The 13080-nt window shown below is 42.4% G+C and overlaps 1 long non-coding RNA gene across 1 annotated transcript in view; it reads right to left on the bottom strand.

The window, feature by feature from the left end:
* LOC135272787 (uncharacterized) overlaps positions 1-13080 on the bottom strand; it is a 71657-nt gene that overhangs the window by 36466 nt on the left and 22111 nt on the right. The window contains exons 4-5 of the long non-coding RNA XR_010340751.1: positions 4271-4342; positions 141-230 (exon numbers count right to left, since the gene is read on the bottom strand). This is a non-coding gene — a long non-coding RNA (uncharacterized LOC135272787). The remainder of the gene's footprint in view (positions 1-140; positions 231-4270; positions 4343-13080) is intronic.

Here is a 13080-nt window from a genome sequence, read left to right as displayed (position 1 = left end):
TTACATAACAATTATTTATGCAGCTCACCTATAAATAAGTTACATATTTTTTTATCTGAACTATCATAAACAAAGAGAACAGAAGATAATTTTTAAAGGCATAACCCAAAGATGCATCTTTACATAAGAAGTATACTCACCATCCTGGTTCGGAAACGAGGTCTCTCTGGACCAATTTTTTGTCTCTGGCAGTGGCATTAAAACACTTGGTGTGATTCTAGGAATCCTTTCTAAGGAAATAATCAGAGATTATAGTCAAAGGATTATGTATATTGATGTCATTGCAGTGTTATTTAAGAGAGAAAAGGAAATTCTCTAAATAACAGTGGTTTAGTAAAATTTGGGTCTGTCCTATATGATGGCATATCATTACAAATCATGTTTTAAAGAATATTTATTGATGTGAGAAAATATTTCCCTCATATACAAAGATTTAAAAGTCAGGATATAAAAATACACCTTGAACGCGTTTTTCAGTTTGGAAGAAATATCTATATACATAGGCAGAGAAAAGACTAGAAGGATATATACCAAAATATTAGCAATATAACTCTGAGGATGAGGTTATGTATGGCTTTATTTTCCTATTTACATTCTATAGTTTTAAAATGTTTGATTGTTTACTATTTCTGAAATATGAAAAACAAACATTTAATTTTTATTCATTTTATGTATCATTATTATTATTTTAGAGACCGAGTCTTGCCATGTTGCCCAGGTCGATCTCGAACTCCCAGGCTCAAGCAATCCTCCTGCCTTGGCCTCCCAAAGTGCTGGGATTACAGGCATAAGCCATTGCACCCAGTCACAACAAATTTTTAAAAGAAAATTGGTGCAGGGCCGTTATTTTCCTCTGTGGAATTAATTTTTAAATATTTTTAAATACTTAACCTCTCCATCCCTCATTTCTATAGTTCCTTAAATAACTCATTCTGGCTTTATCACACTTGACTTTATCTGAAACTTTTGAACCAAGTTGTAACTGTTTATGACACATTGTATGGACAATTAAATCCATAAACTTACCTCCTGGTATCACCTGGGGTAATACTATTGACCTTTCTGGGGTTTTGAGAAGCCTGGATGGAACAAAGAATGTGTGACATCTAGTTCAGTGTCCGGCCTGTGATGAGCCCTCACTACTGTTCCCTACCTGGCTTTATTCTCTTCACAATTCTCTGCCTTGTCTAGCATTTGTTTCATATATAATTAAAAATGTAGGCCAGGTGTGGTGGCTCATGCCTGTAATCCCAGCACTTTGGGAGGCCGAGGCAGGTGGATCACCTGAAGTCAGGAGTTCGAGACCAGCCTGGCCAACATGGTGAAATCCCGTCTCTGCTAAAAACACAAAATATTAACCAGGCGTGGTGGTGGACACCTGTAATCCAGCTACTCGGGAGGCTGAGGCAGGAGAATTGTTTGAAGCCAGGAGGTGGAGGTTGCAGTGAGCCAAGATCGTATCACTGCACTCCAGCCTGGGCAACAGAAGTGAAACTCCGTCTCAAAAACAAACAAACAAAAATCTATTGTTTTTTATTGTGGTAAAATACACATATTTTTCAGTGTACGGTTAAGTGGCTCTAAGTACATTCACATTGTTGCACAGCTATCACCACCATCCATCTCCAGAACTCCTTCATCTGTCTGAACTGCAAGTCTGTACCCTTTAAACACTAAGTCCTCATTCCCGCTCCTCACAGCCCCTGGCAACCACCATTCTACCTTCTGTCTCTATGAAATTGACTAACACTAGGTACTTTTTATAAGTGGAACCATATAGGATTTGTCCTTTGTGACTGGCCCATTTCCCTTAGGATAATGTTCTCAAGGTTCACCCACGTGTCTGAAATCCTTTTATAGACTTAATAATGGTCCACTGTCTATATATACCACATTTCATTTATCCACTTATCTGTCCATGGACTTTGGGTTGCTTGCAACTTTTTTGGCTGTTGTGAATAATGCTGCTATGAAAATGAATGTATAGATATTTGTTTAAGCAATTTTTTTTTTTAGATGAAGTCTTGTTCTGTCACCAGGCTGGAGTGCAGTGGCACGTTCTCAGCTCACTGCAACCTCCGCCTCCCAGGTTCAAGCAATTCTCCTGCCTCAGTCTCCCAAGTCGCTGGGATTACAGGCCTGTGACACCACGCCCAGCTAATTTTTGTATTTTTAGTAGAGACGGGGTTTCACCATGTTGGCCGGGATGGTCTCAATCTCCTGACCTCGTGATCTGCCCACCTCAGCTTCCCAAAGTGCTGAGATTACAGGCGTAAGCCACTACACCCGGGCTTATTTAAGCAATTCTTTTTCTCAAAGGAGAATTGCTGGATCATAGGTTGGTGGAAAAGTAATTGAGCTTTTGTCATTACTTTTAAAGGCAAAAATTTTTTGAGGAACTGTTAAGCTGTTTTCCATAGCAGCTGTACCATTTTACTTTATATGGTATTATTCTTATTCATTTTTGTTTTCCCTAATTAGGTTGCCATCTTTCTGAAATCATTTGCCCAATGGCATTCACCTCTGAATCTCTCCGAGCCCCTACAAAATTGCTTCAAGCATTGTAGATGATCAGTAAATGTGGGAAGAAAAGGTTTGTTTCAAGCTCCTGGAAGCTCATCTCCACTCTCAGTATGTTCCTTCTTCTTGTCCTTGTTCTCTCCCCAGCTCTCATATTCTGTGATTTAGTAGACCTCTGCTAATAATTTCCACATCTTTAATGGTTTATAGTCTTTGGCCATGCAGCTGTTAAGAGCATGGACACTGAGATCAGAAAGACCTGGCCTCAAGGTCTGGCTCTGCTACTTACCAGTTGTATGACCCTGAGCAAGCTTCTAATCTCTCGTTTCAGATATTTATTGCTGCATAATGAAACACTCCCAAACTTAGTGGTCTGATCAATGGCTATTTTATTATTTACTAGAATTCTGTGGGTGTACTGGGTCAATTCTTATATTCCACATTGTGTCAGCTGGGGTCATTCATATGGCTGTGTTCATCAGCGAGCTTGGCTAGGGTCCAATGACCAAGAAGGCCTCACTCACATGTCTGACACTTCACGTCTTGAGTAGCTGAAATTGCTAGGGGCTGGCTGGGTCTTTCCCTCTTCCTTCTTAGTCTCTTATAAAAATTGGACCCTTTTCTCCATGTGGCCTTTCTCTCTTAACAGGTTAGTCAGACTTCCTGACATGGCAACTGGCTTCAAAAAGAGCGGAAATGGAAGTTGCCAGTGTTCTTAAGACATAAGCCAGAATGAGTATGCCATCATTTCCAATTCATTCTTTTGTTGAAAGCCACCACAGGCCAGCCAAGGCTCAACAGGAGGGGAAATAGACTTCAACACTCAGTGGGAAGAGGGACATTTGCATACTGGGATGGAGGAATTGGTGGCCATACTTACAGACAACCCATCTCTAAGCCTCAGTTTCCCCATCTGTAAAATGGGAGATAATAATAGCTATCTTTATAAGATTACAGTGAAAATGTAATAATGCATGTTAGATGTACACTAATCGTGATTCAAATTATTATTATTATTATTTTTTGAGACAGAGTCTCGCTCTGTCGCCAGGCACCAGGCTGGAGCACAGCAGTGCGATCTGGGCTTACTACAACCTTCGCCTCCTGGGTTCAAGCAATTCTCCTGCCTCAGCCTCTCGAGTAGCTGGGACTACAGACACACGCCACCACACCCAGCTAATTTTTAGTATTTTTTTAGTAGAAACAGGGTTTCACCATGTTGGCCAGGATGGTCCCGATCTCTTGACCTTGTGATCCACACACCTCAGCCTCCCAAAGTGCTGGGATTACAGGCGTGAGCCACCGCGCCCGGCCTCAAATTATTATTATAATATTATTATTTCTATTTTATTCCAAGGTTGATGTTTTTCAAATTCATTTTGAAATTCCCTTCTCTTTCTTTATTCAATAAGATCAGCACACTGCTAATCATCATAAAGAGTACTGCAATCAATACAAGAAAACCTACCCTCCCTGGCACAAGCTGGGGCTGGCTTCCCAGGAATCATCAGGGTGTTCCAGCCTTTGTGCCTCTGCCTCATTTCCTCTTTGAGGTGTGGCTCTTGGACTGAAAGGGCATGACCATCTTTGGGATCACTTTTAAAATCCTATAGCTTTCTGCAATTTGTTTTTATAAAATCACATTTTGCATCTTGAGAAATATTAATGCCTTCTCTCTTTGAACTGTGGAATTTCTTTCATGAAAGAAAAATAAAAAGCAGAGGTTATTAGGATGACATAATGCACTCACCTCATAATTCAGATATTCAAACAAAAATGACCTTTCTATGCTGATTCGGTCTTCCTCACCAGATCACATCCCCTGGAGAGTAGGAGGAAAAAAAATCTCTCAAGAGTCAGCCTGACTTAAAGAGTAGTCTAATGTGATCATTTAAACAGTTCCTTTTAGATGGTGTACCATGTCTCTTGGATAAGACGCTGTGTCTCTCTGACAGCCTTTCCTCCTCCTGGTTTCCTCCCTGTGATGGTGTCTAATTCTAACGGGGATGGCATGGCTATTGCTGCTTACTGGACAGAGGGAAGAGCTAGAGTCCTTGGGCCCTGTCCCTCCTGTGGCTTTCAGGGTGATGTCCCTTGTCTGCCTGCTTGCTGTTTATTCCACAGGCATTGGAACCTGAAGTCGAAGGCTGGTAATTAGTCCTTTCCTCTCTGGGTTTGGGCAATGGGGTGCTGCCCTTGCCTCATTCAATCTCGGCATAGCTCTTGTGGGTGCCATGGCTGCTCTGTGGCCTGGCTGTGGCTCCCTGGCTATCCTAACCCAGGCAGCCAATGCTGGGCTCTCTCTGATTACGGGCAATGCAATTGTAACTGGGGTTACAATTCAGTAACCCCACTGGCATTCTTCACAGCTCGCCTCTCGGCCCCTCTGGGTCCAGGCTCTCTCTCTCTGACCATGCTCCCAGTGCCAGATCCTCATTCTTTCAAAGCTTTTGCTTTCAGAAGCAAAGCCTTGGTGAGCATATTGTATGTGCCTGGTGCTTTCCAGGAATAGATATAGAGAAATAAAATTGTGGGATTTTAAGTTATATACATTTTTATATTTTCAGATAGTCCCATATTTACCTCGAACATCACTGTTACCAGTTTACACTCTATCACTCCTTATACTTGCTAATTCTGGAGATTAGCAAATTGTTTATAGAATTTGTCAATCTGATGGTTGTTAAAAAGTTATTTTAGTATTGCTAAGCATTTTTTCTTATGTTTATTGACCATAACCATCCTGTGAATATCCTGTTCATATCTTTGACTTTTTAAAATCATTTTTTGTCTTTTTCTTATGGGTTGATATATCCAGGTGTCTTAGCCTGGGCTACCGTAACAAAATACCATCGACTAGGTGGCTAGATGGCAAAACTTTCTCACAGTTCTGGAGGCGAGAAATCCAAAATCAAGACACCAGAAGGGTCAGTGTCTGGTGAGGGTTTGTCATTTGGGTTGCAGACAATGCCTTCTTCCTGTGTTCTCATAGGGCCTCTCCTTAGTGTGTGCAAGGAGAGAGACAGACAGGAAGAGAGAGAGGAAGAGAGAGAAAGAAATTCTCTTCTTCTTCTTCTTAGAAGACTGAGTGGACATGGTAGCTCACACCTATAATCCCAGCACTTTGAGAGGCCAAAGTGGGAGGATTGCTTGAGCCCAGAAGTTTGAGACCAGTCTGGGTAACATAGAGATACCACACTTCTACAAAAAATGAAATTAAAAAAAGGCTACCAATCCTATTGGATTAGGATCTAACTCTTATGATCTCAGTTAACCTTAATTACCTCTTAAAAGCCCTATCTCTAAATATAATTACATTGAGGTTTATGTTTCAACTTATGAATTTTGGGGAGAACACAATTCAGTCAATAACACCGAGATACTCTTGCCTGTTATATGTTACATGTTTGCATGTGTGTGTGTGTATGCACATGTATATGTGTGTATATATACACGTAAATACACATATATATCTGCAAATGCAGATATTTTCGCCTCGACCATAACTTTTGTTAATGATATCTTTTGTCGTAAATAAGTTTTTAGTTGTGATGTGTCAAATTTGTTCACCTTCTTCTTTGTTTTTATGACTTAAGAAGATCTTGTATACACATAAGGTCATGAACATACTATTTGTTCATCTATATTTTAGAAGAACTTGCCTAAAAGCCTTTTGAGCCTGATGCCCTTTGCATGGACTAGGAGATAAACATTTAACTAACAGTTCAGTTTCTTTAATGGTTTATTAATGTTTTTTATTCTTCCCAAAGTTTGGTTATTTATATTTTCTTAGAATATCCTTTTCATCTGGGTCTCAGATTCCTTGTTATAAAATTGTGCATAACACTCCTTTTGAGAGTGATCTTTTAAAATTAAGCAATAGGTAATATTGCTTTCACTTTTTATTAACTATTCTGGCCAAATAATTTTTACCTTAATACAAAGCAAATCTGTGGTTCTATTGATCAATTTTACTGAGTTTTTTTCCTGTTTTATTAATTTCTGCTTCTATATTATTTCTTACGATTTACTTGGCTTTATTTTGTTTTGCTTTTCAATCTTTTTTACACTTCTAATAAATAAATGTAAGGTTAGAGTTTTTTTCCTGAAAATTGCTTTGGCGATATTCCATCAGTTTTGATGTGTGCTGCTTTCACTGTGGTCCAGTTCTAAGCGGTTTACTTCCTCTTTTTAAACCAAGAGGTCTTTAGAAGTGTGTTTTTATAGTTAAGGAGTATAGATTTTTTTTTGGCTCCCTGTTAATTTCTAAATTTATTGCATTCTGGGTAATGAATGTGGCCTGCTTAATAACAGTTTTTAAAAACGTGCTGTTATTTCTGTTGAGCATAAAACAGAGTCAAATTTGGCGAACTTTGCATGTGTGTTTTTAACTTAAAAAAATAGTATACTATTGAATGTTTTCACCTTCTAGTGTTATGTTAGCTTCTGAGATAGGCAGTTGCATTTGGTAGCAAAACCATCACTGATTCATTTATTCAAAAGATATTTATTGAGTGCCTGCATGGTCTCAGGACTGTTGGTTGACAGTCTCGTCAGAGAAGCAGACACAAATTACATAGTTCTGTCAATAAAATAATGAGCTGAAGAAAATGCATTTGATTCTGTATGTACCAAAAAGACCATGGGCTAGGGAAGACTTTCCTGCTGTTTGAACAGAGACAAAGGATGAGTGGATGGTAACTAAGAAGAGGGCTGGGGAAGGGTGGAGAAGAGTGTCCGAGGCAGAACAGCGCGGTGCAGAGTCCTGTGTACAACACAAACAAGGTGTGCTGGTGTCCCAGAAGTGCCTGCGGGTCAGCGTGGCTGCAGCTCCCCAAGCAGGGTGTTTGTGGTGCGGAAGGAAGCTGGGAAGTGTGTGTGTCTGTCTGTGGGTGTGTGTCTGTGTGCGTGCACAGTGGGAGAGAGGGTGCAGCATACGTACGCAAGACCTTATGAAGAATTTGTGTCTTTAAGAAGAAGAAGCCCTTAAAAGAGTGAGGTAGGCTCACAGGATCGTATTTGTGGTTTTAAAGGGGAACTTTAAGAGGAACTCTTAATGTCTGTTTACTCTGAGGACCTTTTTTTTAATTCCTTGATGTTGTACATAGAAAGGTTCTATTTCCCATCCCTCTCCCTGTCTTTAGTGAAGTTGACCTAATTGTGTGAAGAAAATAATTCCCCAGTCTATCTTCTATTAGCATCCTGCAAATTACCCTGTGCTTTTGGAACAAAGTCTGCACTGTGGTAGACTAGGATGATAACAACAATCACATAAGAAGACGAATAGCAGCTACCTTTTTTCTTTAGCACTTCCTGTGTGTCCTAGCTCTGTGCTGGGCCCTCTACAAGTTTTATCTCATTTACTCTTCACTACAACCTTAGGAGACTGTTTCTTTGTTTTGTTTTGTTTTTGTTTTTGTTGACTACTGCACATGTCAATCACCTGCACTCAACACACAGGTTGCCCTCAGTGGCTTTGATTTGCCCAATATGATTGTCCTCAAACACACACACATGCACACACACATACACACACACACACCACGCTCTGACTGCATCAGGGATGCGCCCTGGACCCAATAGCAACCATTGGCTAGACAGCAGTTTATCAGGTTTCAAAAAACAAAAAGCTTTATCCACATTGATTCTTGGTTTTAGAAAATTCAAGTTGAGAAAATAGAAGAAATCTGTTTTCCTCTATTTCACCGTAGAAACTGAAGTTGAAAGATGATAAACCAGAGAGGCCATGACAAGCCTGAGTGTGTTGAGGGTATGAGTAAGTCACGGCCGTAAGGAAGCAGAAGCCGTGAGGGAGATAAAGGATACCTGGGGCAAGGGAGAGAAACGACTTCATGATGGAAAGAGAAGCAGATCCACAGAAGGCCAACACTTGGAGAGCGGTATTAATAGTCACAGGGGCGTTGAGCACTGCTGTAAAGATCCACATTCCTGCCCTGGGGTCCAGCTCCAGTCTTTGAATGGCCCCTATGCCCTGCTCCTCAGAATGATTCCTATTTCTCAGCTTTCATGGGATGCCTACCCTCATCAGGCCTCATCAAAACCTCATTACCAGAGTGAACCTAAAAGAATCTCTGCTCCATGCAACCCCAGAGACAGTGTTCCCATGTGCAGATAAAGAAACAGATTCAGAGAGGTTAAGTACTTTGCCCAAATTGCCACAGCTAATCGGCAGAGCAGAAACTTGAACTAAAATTAGTGTGATTCTTTTTTTTTTTTTTTTTTTTGAGTCGGAGTTTCACTCTTGTTACCCAGGCTGGAGTGCAATGGTGCAATCTTGGCTCACCGCAACCTCCACCTCCTGGATTCAGGCAATTCTCCTGCCTCAGCCTCCTGAGTAGCTGGGATTACAGGCACGCGCCACCATGCCCAGCTAATTTTTTGTATTTTTAGTAGAGACGGGGTTTCACCATGTTGACCAGGATGGTCTCAATCTCTTGACCTCGTGATCCACCCGCCTCGGCCTCCCAAAGTGCTGGGATTACAGGCGTGAGCCACCGCGCCCGGCCCGTGTGATTCTTTTTTTTGAGACAGGGTCTTGCTCTGTTGCCCAGGCTGGAGTACAGTGATGCAATCATAGCTCACTGGAGCCTCAAACTCCTGGACTCCAGATATCCTCCCTCCTCAGCATCCCAAGCAGCTGAAACCACAGGCATGTACCACCGCACTCGGCTAATATTTTATTTTAGAGTTGAGTTCTCATTATGTTGCCCAGGCTGGTCTTGAACTCCTGGGCTCAAGCAATACTCCCACCTTGGCCTCCCAAAGTGTTGGAATTACAGGCATGAGCCACCATGCCTGGCCCAATTAGTGTCATTCTAAATCCCCCATCCTTAAGCATATTGCTTATTAAAGCAGCAGAAATTATCTGCTCAAAAATATTTGCTCGAACTAATAACTTTTCCTTACCTTGAACACAAACACAAGGGGCATGTGAATTTCAAATCAATAAGCCAAATTATTTGGCATTGTTGACCTGGTTTTAAATCTTATGGCTTAACATCTTTAACATAAGAGGACTATTGCCTTTGAGTGGACTGCACAAAAATAGTTTTTCCACCTAGTCAGCTATGGGGTGGGTAGGGGGTGAGGAGGCAGCAGGGATACTTGGTGTATATAGTTTTGTCCAGGAACTGGTTAAAGCCTTGCAGGTCTGGGACCTGATTATCCATTCACTCAGGGAGCCGTCCTGGGAGAACTGTGTCATGCAAAAGAAACTCACAGTAATCATTAGGAAGTAGATTGTTGCATATCTAGTTTTCAATAGTAGAGGAACAGAGCTGGGTACGTAATCAACTCTGATTATGGTCCTCTATGTAGAATGTCGTCTACGTAGAATATAGAAGTGGCAAGGGGAGTAAATTCACAACCATTTCAATGAATAGAAAATACGAGGCTTCATGCCCACAGAAAGCACAAAGGTCAGAGCGATAGTTACACAGGCCTAAAGTAGGTCGAGTTTACTGTGCCAGCAGGAAATCCCTGAGTCTGCAGCCTTCTGGTAAATACAACAGCCCTTTCCCACCCAAGACCCTCTCACTCTGTGTGCATGCCTCTCCTGACTTGCCCCAGGTCCTGTGCAGAGGACAGAGGGGATCTTCATCTTTGGTGTCCCTTCCCAGCAAGCCCTTGTGTGTCCTGTGCCAATTGCAACTGAAGACATTCCATTTTTTGATATTTGCCAGATCACCTTTTACCTAGTTCCTGATATTTATTCTGTCAAGATGGGGCACGGCCATGACCCGAGAGACCAGACAGACCCATGTAGGCGACACTGATTAGGCAAAGCCCAGTAAGATGCAACACACCTCAGTGGCACGCCCATGAGGGTTGGCAGACTGACAGTGTCACAGAGTCCAACAGCAAAGATCAAAATCAGCCCTGAGGGTGGACTGAGTTTCCCCAGATCATCACCTGTGTTCATCTTCACTCTCCCCATATCCATGTAGACACTAAACCATTACAGAACATTTCTCTTTTATTTTTTATTTATTTAGTTAATTTTTTTGAGATGGTGTCTTGCTTTGTCACCAGGCACCAGGCTGGAGTGCAGTGGCGCGATCTCAGCTTATTGCAACCTCCGCCTCCCGGGTTCAAACAATTCTCCTGCCTCAGCCTCCTGAGTAGCTGGGACTACAAGCACGCACCACCATGCCCAGCTAACTTTTGTATTTTTGGTAGAGATGGGGTTTTCACCATGTTGGCCAGGATGGTCTCCATCTCTTGACTTCATGATCTGCCCACCTTGGCCTCCCAAAGTACTGGGATTACAGGCGTGAGCCACTGTGCCCTGCACATTTCTCTTTTAAAAGTTCACTTTTGGCCTGGTGCCATGGCTCAAGCCTGTAATCCCAGCACTTTGGGAGGCCAAGGTGGGTGGATCACCAGCTCAGGAGTTCAAGACCAGCCTGACCAACATGGTGAAATCCCTTCTGTACTAAAAATACAAAAATTAGCTGGGTGTGATGGCATGTGCCTGTAATCCGAGCTACTCAGGAGGTTGAGACAGGAGAATCACTTGAACCCGGGAGGAGGAGGTTGCAGTGAGCCGAGATCATGCCATTGCACTCCAGCCTGGCAACAGAGTGAGACTCCATCTCAAAAAAAAAAAAAAAAGTTTATTTTCAAACTTAAATAAAACTTTACATACTTACAGGCTATGAAAAATGATAATCACTTATCAAATTTTTAAAAAGAAGCTATAAAAATAGATGTAACAATGAGGGTAGAAACAGTATGTCCACTTTTCTTCTAAAACCGCAGCTCATTGCTATTGGGGCCTGCATCACCTTGGCCTGGCTTGGGGCTAGAAGGTCTGGGCCTGACCGAGAGAGTCAGCCCTGTTTGTGGGTCCTGTTTCCACCATGTGCGGTTGAGAGACTGCAGAGCAGTGACAGAAGCCGCTTCAGCCTCCTTTTCTTCCCTGTCAAATGGGGTTAACAATAGCACCTGCCCCGCAGGGCTGCTGCAAAGACTGGAGGAAATATCAAAATGCAAGCACTCAGCACAAGGCCTCGCACGTAGTACACCCTCTGGCAATGCTGCCCACTTTTCCAGAGTTTTCCCTCTAAGTGCCCTTGTGACTATCTATCACAATCTGTGTTTGGGAAATGTGGTTTGTATAGGTAAGACCACAGTTCTGTTTGAAATAGAAGGCTTCTAAGAAACAGTGAGAAAGGTGTAATTATAGTGTTAACATAGCTAAGGTGAGAAACAGTAAACTAGAACAATGGTTCACGGGGATCAAGTCGCTAAAATAAAATGCATCTTTATGAACAGAGCCCAGGTCTGCCTCCACCAGAAGGCATTGGCCAGTTCTCCCAGCACAGCCTATCACCCCAACAGCTCTTTAGAGAAACCTAACTTTAGGTTTTTGACAGCACAGGCTAGAGGCAAATCAGGTCTGTTTGAGTCCAGAGTCCAGAGTCCTCTGCCGCACCTGGCACAGCGTCAGCCCTACATCAGGGATTCCCAGGTGCAGCCAGAGGTGCAGCTCTCTGCAGAGTCAGGACGCCTCTCAGCCAGATGGAGGGTGCACTTTATGGCAAGTCCCCAGGCTCTGCACAGCCACCTGCCTTTATTCTGCCACGGGATTTTCCCAGATGAAACATCCATTTTCTATACACCTACTGCCTGCCGCCTTGACCTCCTCTCACTTAGATCCGTTTCCTTGCCTTCTCAGCACCAGCTTCCCTCTACATGCCCAGAGTTTATTCAGTGTCCTTTCACCCTTCTTCCAGGATGCTAATCTACCTTTCTCCTTTCCTCTCTTCCCCTTCCATCCCCTTCCCTCTCCTCTCCTGTCTCTTGTTCTCTGTCTCCCTTTTCTTTCCCTTTCTCATTCTTTCTTTCTTACTTTCTTCCTGCCTTTCTTTCTTTCTCCACAGGGTCTCACTCTGTCACCCAAACTGGAGTGCAGTGATGTGATAATGGCTCATTGCAACCTCAAACTCCTAGGCTCAAGCAATCCTCCTGCTTCAGCCTCCCAAGTCACTGGGATTACAGGCACGAACCACTACACCTGATTTCTCTTTCTTTTTTATTTCACCCCACCTTCTCCTTTCCTCCCTCCTTTCTTCCCTCCTCTCCTCTTCTTTCCTTCTTCATAAATGTTGACAGAGCCTTTCCTCACAGGCTGAGCGTTATGCTAGGACTTACAGTGGTAATGGAATCCTTATGAATTTTTAGTCTAAAAGGGAAGACCAACACTAACAAACGATTGCTCAGATAACTTCTTTATACCAGCCACAATGCTGTAAATAAGAGATCTAAGTGGGCCAGATTCTACAGAACTCATTGGACACTTTCCACATATGATTGTCTTACTGCATGCACTATATTGTGAATACCCCATACAGCAGGGAGTATGACTGCTTTGCACTATGTCTCTAGTGTCTGGTACAGAGCCTGGTATATATACAGTGTGCATTCAATCATTACTTGTGACAAACAAATAAGACACTTTAAAATATAACTAACTAGTGTTAGTGCTAATATGACCTGGGAGTCATGAGGGGAAGTCGGAGGTAGAAAATCTCCTCT

Source organism: Aotus nancymaae, unplaced genomic scaffold, assembly GCF_030222135.1.
Source record: "Aotus nancymaae isolate 86718 unplaced genomic scaffold, 86718_ANA_hifiasm-v0.15.2.pri h1tg000007l, whole genome shotgun sequence".
Classification (NCBI taxonomy): Eukaryota; Metazoa; Chordata; class Mammalia; order Primates; family Aotidae; genus Aotus; species Aotus nancymaae.
This window is presented reverse-complemented; position numbering and strand designations above follow the sequence as displayed.